Raw genomic sequence first — 7,097 nt, forward strand, 5'->3', positions numbered from 1 at the left:
TATGATGTTGTGGGAATAACAGAGACATGGCTTCAAGTGGACAGGGCTGGGAAATGAATATTCAAGGGTATACGTCCTATCAAAAGGACAGACTGATGGGCAGAGGGGGTTGGGTAGCTCTGTTGGTGAGGAATGATATTCAGTCCCTTGCGAGGGGGGACATAGAATCAGGAGACGTAGAGTCAGTATGGATAGAACTGAGAAATTCTAAGGGTAGAAAGACCCTAATGGGAGTTATCTACAGGCCCCCAAACAGTAGTCTGGATGTAGCGTGTAAGTTGAATCAAGAGTTAGAACTGGCATGTCGCAAAGGTAATGCTACAGGTGTTATGGGGGACTTCAACATGCAGGTAGACTGGAGGAATCAGGTTGGTACTGGAACCCAAGAAAGGGAGTTTGTGGAGTTCCTCCGAGATGGATTCTTAGATCAGCTTGTACTGGAGCCTACCAGAGAGAACGCAATTCTACATTTAGTGTTGTGCAATGAACCGGATTTGATCAGGGACCTCGAGGTAAAGGAGCCATTAGGAGGTAGTGACCATAATATGATGTTTTAATCTAGAAATTGAGAGGGACAAGGGAAAATCGGAAGTTTTCAGAATTACAGTTGAACAAAGGGAACTATGGAGCTATGAGGGAGGAGCTGGCCAAAGTTCAATGGAACAATACCCGAGCAGGGATGACAGAGGAACAACAATGGCGGGTATTTCTGGGAATAATGCAGAAAGTGCAGGATCAGTTCATTCCAAAGAGGAAGAAAGATCCCGAGGGGAGTAAGGAGAGGCCGTGGCTGACAAGGGAAGTAAAGGACAGTATAAAGATAAAAGAGAAGTATAACATAGTAAAGATGCGCGGGAAGCCAGAGGACTGGGAAAATTTAAAGAGCAACAGAAGATAGCTAAAAAGGTAATATGCAAAGAAAAAAATGAGTTACGAAGGTAAAGTAGCCAAGAATATAAAGGAGGATAGTAAAAGCTTCTTTCAGTATGTGAAAGGAAAAAAAAAGTTAAGACCAAAATTGGGCCCTTGAAGACAGGAACGGGTGAATTTATGATGGGGAACAAAGAAATGGCAGACGAGTTGAACAGGTACTTTGGATCTGTCTTCACAAGGGAAGGCACAAGCAATCTCCCAGATATAATAGTGGCCAAAGGACCTAGGGTAATGGATGAACTGAAGGAAATTTTTATTAGATAGGAAATGGTGTTGGATAGTCTGTTGGGTCTGAAGGCTGATAAGTCCCCGGGACCTGATGGTCTGCATCCCAGGGTACTTAAGGAGGTGGCTTTAGAAATCGTGGACGCATTGGTAATCATTTTCCAATGTCCTTTAGATTCAGGATCAGTTCCTGTGGATTGAAGGGTGGCTAATGTTGTCCCTCTCTTCAAGAAGGGATGAAGAAAGAAAACAGGGAATTATAGACCGGTTAGCCTGACGTCGGTGGTGGGAAAGATCCCGCGGCTTTACTAATGAACTGAAACACTGAGGTGACCGGATATTTCACCGCGCTGATCACCTGATAACGTCTGACAGGCGCAATGCCCACGGTGACAGATTGTGAGTACATTAATGAATTAATATTTAGACCATATGTGGAAGTTAGTTTGTCCTGACAAATTGTATACAGTATGCTGCCACTGTAAATTGCCTTGAGGTTCGTCACAGCTCCAAATCAGCACACAGCCCCACATGCACGTTAGGTTATCCCAGAGCAAGAATCATTTCACGGAATAACTGTCTCCGTATTTTTGTAAAAAGAAAGCAAAAACAGAGATTAATGTTCATATTGCATGTATTATGGAAGTCTGTATAAAGGGAAAAACCTTGAGATTTGATACACCGCCAAACCCACCGGCTTTCCCAAGTAAGTGTTCACCCCCGAGTCCGTCAACACACCCACTCTGCACATATCTACAAATTTGTGTGCACCCACAAATCCGTGCTCACCGACAAACCCACATTCAACCTTCAAGTCAGTGTGCACCCCAAAGCAACCGATGCCCCTGTTACGAGCTCTCGTTTCATTAACTCCGAGCGTCACTTTAAGAGGCGGGACAGACTGACGTCATGAAAGGCGGGGCTGATTTCTGAGTGACAGCCAAAGAGAGAGAGAGAATATTTATGAACCGTGTTTGTGCTCGAAAAGCCGGTGAATCAGCGAGTGAGTCTGTGACTCGGTGACTTTCCGGGGAAAGCAGACATGGGTCTCCCCCATGGACTACTATCATCGGAAAGCATCGGGCCACGAGCTTGGGCAGGCACGTTGCAAAGTACGGACAACTTTGATAGTTCTCCCTGCCCGGAGAATTATTGAAAGATCGACACAGTGCCTGTGGCTAAAGTAACTGTCACTTTAATTGATCCTTTCGTGGATTTTGGAAGAATTAGTGGCATCACATTTTTTTCGTCTTCCCTTGTACAGTAGTCAATGGGTGTTGTGACGACCACTCGAGTCAAAGGATACATCTGTGTGGATTCGTGGGATTTTGACTTCGGACGGCGGTGCTGTCACTCAGTTTACTCAGTCTCACAATCCTCTCGTAACTACGTCTCAATATTATTAACACTGGATTCTTAGGACTGATTTTTGGGGAAAAAACTTTCCAGACATATTCCTAAGCTTAACTGTTGGGAGCTACATACACATTTATACACACTTTTTTCCCCCTTTTTTGACTAATGTTTTGTATATTAAGTAGTTACGAATAAAAATAGTCGTTTTACTAATGAAACCTGCTTCCGGTCGGGATCTATTATTGCGGGTCCTTTGTTAGATCGGAACAAACGTGCGGTGTTCTGTTTTGATCGTAACACCCCAAGATCCCAGTGCACTCACACATTCGCTGGCATACCCCCAAATCCGAACACATCCGTAAAGCCGCGTGCACCCCAAATCTGTAACCACCCCCAGATTCACCGACAAATCGGGAAACATGCGCACACCCCCAAATCGGTGCGTACTCAAAATCCGTGCTTACACCTACACATGAGACTATCGCAGAGCAGGAATCATTTCAGACACTTCACAAAACTGCTGCCTCCTCTTGAAAAGTGGCAAGAACAAAGTTTAAGTTCGAAACACATATTAACATGCATATTCTCCCATTCTAGTTGACATCTCCTTGAGTCTTCGCACCTCCCCAAACTGATCCTCACTCCCGTGTCAGTTGGTGCCTCCAAATCCATCGACACCTCCATATTCGCTGACAAACCCCTAAGTCTGCACAAATCCCTGTGTACCCCACATTCGCTGACAAATCGCTATGTCTGCACAAATCCCTGTGTACCCCATATTCGCCAAAACATTTCTAAATCAGCACAATCCTCAAATCTGTGTGCACCCCCAAATCTGTGCTCACACCGAACCTGCCAACAGGCATAAATATACCAACATACCCCGATCTGTGCGCACACCAAACCCGTTGACTCCTTCACACGCAGATTAGATTATCTCAGAGCAAGAATCATTTCAACCAGTTCTCAAATTATCTGCCTCCAACTTAAAAAATAGCAAGAACAGAGGTCGAAGTTCAGGTTGTATTTATTATTAAACTATGCATCAAGGCGAGATTCAAAACGCCTTAAAATCCACCGGGATTCCCATATCTGCAAATCTGTGTGCACTCCCCAATCTGTGCACATCCGCAAACCCTAACTCAGTGTTCACCCCCAAATCAGTGTGCATCGCCAAATCCATGCGCACCCCAAACCTGCCGACACCCCGAAATCCACCGAAATCCCGCTAACATCTCCACATGCACATTAGATTATCACAGAGCAAGAATCATTTCAAACACTCCACCTCAAATCAAATAGCAGGAACAAAGTTCACATTTTGAAGTGCATTTGTTCGTAAAGTGTCTATAAATGAAACAGCCTTGAGATTCATTACAGCCCGAACTCCACGGACTCCCCAAATCCGCCGAGATACCCAAATCTCTGCGCAGACCTAAATACGCCCAAATCTCTGTGCACCCTCAAACGCCCAAAGCAGTGTGCACCCCCAAATTCACCGACACTCCAAAATCCATATTCACCAACATACCCTGAAACCTTCGCACATCCGCAAATCAATGTGCAGCTCCATTTCCACGTGCACCCCCAAACCCGCTGACATCCCCACAAGCACATTCGATTATCCCAGAGCAAGAGTCATTTCAAACTGTTCACAAAATAGGTGCCTCCATCTTAAAACGTTCAAAATGCAAACTGTAGTCATGTTTAAAGTATTTGTGTATGTCTGCATCTCTGTGTGTTTATATGCGTCCTCGTATGTGTCTGTTCATCCTTTTGTGTGTCTGTGTGTTTGTGTCAGAGACCAGCTCGTAGACGGCGCTTGGTCTTTGTCGTGACGGCGTAGCTACTGAGAACACACGGCTATCCTGTCTACTCCACACTCCCCACCCCCGCCCGTTCTGTAGCACACAGAAAGGGAACATACTGGCCTCTCCCGGAAACCACAAGCCGTTATTTTCTGAGAACATCGGATCTTTCCAAACAATGAAGAATTACACAACATCTATAATTCACTGTGCGTGTCAACCCGTCATCACAGTGCGGGGTGAGGTGGGGGGTGTGTGCGGACGGGTGGGTGCCGGGGAAAGCGCGATACAGAAAAAGGGGAATTGGAAAGAAGGCGAGAGGTAGACGGGAAGCGTTCGGCAGAACGAGAGAAAGAGAAAATAAGGGAGTGAGGAAGGGCACTGAGTGAGTAGGGTCGGGAGGAAAGTGTGGAGGAAAGAGTGGTGAAAATACCGATAAAGAGAGGAGGACAGAGAGAAGAGATTGAGGCTATATATATATTCTCTCTCCCTCTCTCACTCTCCCTCTCTCTCTGTCTCTCTCCCTCTCTCTCTCTCTCTCACTCTCCCTCTCTCTCTGTCTCTCTCTCTCTCTCTCTCTCTCTCTCGTTCTCTCCTCTCTCCTCCACACTCCCCTCCCTCGCCTATTCTGTAGCACATAAAAAGGGAACAAACTGGCCTCTCCCGGAAACCACAAGCCTTCATCTTCCGAAAGAACTTTGTCGCTGTGAAAACAACGAAGAATTATACAACATCAGACAATTCACTGTGCGTGTCAACTGTTATCACAGTGCGGGGTGGGGTTCGGGGCGCGAGGGTGGCGACCTAAACATCATCAAAAATCTGTGGATAAACCTCAAAAGAGCAGCGCATTTAAGACGGCCGAAGAATCTCACAGAACTAGAAGCCGTTTGCAATGAAAGAATGGGCGAAATTCCCTCAAACAAGAATTGAAAGACTCTTAGCTGGCTACAGAAAGCGTTTACAAGCTGTGATACTTGCCAAAGGGAATGTTACTAAGTACTGACCATACAGGGTGCCCAAACTTTTGCTTCGGGCTCTTTCTCTATTTTGTTATTTTGAAACTGTAAAAGATGGAAATAGAAAAGTGATCTTGCTTATAATACTGCAGAAATGTGTCATCTTTAACTTTATGACTTTTGAAATCAGGTAATCTTTTACTCGCTTAGGTATTAACAGTCACAGAAATTTTGACTAGGGATGCCCAGACATTCGTATGCCTCTGTACCCCTGACACCCGCTCCGTACCTATATCCAAGCACCTTAAAACTCTTACAAGAGGAATTCTGCAGATGCTGGAAATTCAAGCAACACACATCAAAGTTGCTGGTGAACGCAGCAGGCCAGGCAGCATCTCTAGGAAGAAGTGCAGTCGACGTTTCAGGCCGAGACCCTTCGTCAGGACTCGCGTTGTTCTACGTTCTACCTTGGTTTGAGGGAGGAGAAGACGGCGGCGCTACGCAGCGCGCGTGGCCGTTCCGAATGATACCGTACGTGCTAACTAGGGGGCCGTGCACAATCCTGATTTGATGGAGACAGCCATGAGAAGCACGGAGGAACATCTGGAGAAACTTCTGAAATGCCCGCGATCGAGAATCTCCGGAGGGGAAGGCCCCAAATCCTCGGCTTTGCCTATTGCCTGTTGACGGGGCCGGGGTCGAATCGCTTGGGCAGAGATGGTGCTCAGTGCTCGGTGTCGGAGGGCTGGTCGGAGGCTCGGAGTTCTCGGACGGACTCGGAGTCGGACTCTGGTCGGATGCTTCCGGTATGCTGCATCGGCAAGTTGGCGGCGCTGGAGGTTTACCGTCTGCGTGAGATGATGGGACTTTGGAGAGACTTTGAGACTTTTTACCGTGCCCATGGTCTGTTCTTATCAAATTACGGTATTGCTTTGCACTGTTGTAACTATGCGTTATAATTATGTGTTTTTTGTCAGCTTTTCAGTCGGTTTGTCACGTGTTTCTGTGATATCACTCTAGAGGAACATTGTATCATTTCTTAATGCATGCATTACTAAATGACAATAAAAGAGTACTGCGTGTCCTCATAATCTAAAATCTGAAAAAAATGGCAGCAGTAGTGCCTATTCTAAATCCTCTCAGATCCCTGTCTGATCCTTCTAGTTATGGGCTTATATCATTAATGTCTCATTTATGTAAACTGATGGAATGTATAGTAATCGAGCGCTTCAGTTATATTTTGGAAAGAACAGTGATATAGCGTCGTATTAGAGTGGATTTTGGAAGGGTGGAATGACATTAGATTTAGTTTTAGGTTTGGAAGATGATATTAGGAAAGCACAGTTAAATAAAGATGTAATAGCAGTATTTTTTGATACTGAAAAGGGAAATAATATGTTATGGAAGAAAGGACTTTTGATTGAATTTTGGAAATTAAGAGTGAGGGGATATTGCTTAATTTATCTGTTTTTTTTATTTGGACGGTCTGTGCAAGTACGGGAGGGCACGTTATATTTGTGTTTCCATGAGATGGAGAATGGGACTCCACAAGGCGGTATTTGTACCCCTTCATTATTTAATATTATGATTAATGTTATTTTCTCTGAGATGGGAACTCTGGTGGGTAAATCACTATATGCAGATGATGTAGCTTCAGAGATTAGAGGTAGTGTATCAATTTTACTCTAAGTAAGAAACAATTTACAATGAATACAGTCGAACAGTGGGCAAATATTTGAGGCTTTGAGCTTTTCGTCGCTCAGAGCACGTTGTGTGGTTTACAGACAGGATTAATCGACCTGCACTCGATTTAAAA

The sequence above is a fragment of the Mobula birostris genome, chromosome 20, assembly GCF_030028105.1.
Source record: "Mobula birostris isolate sMobBir1 chromosome 20, sMobBir1.hap1, whole genome shotgun sequence".
Lineage (NCBI taxonomy): Eukaryota > Metazoa > Chordata > Chondrichthyes > Myliobatiformes > Myliobatidae > Mobula > Mobula birostris.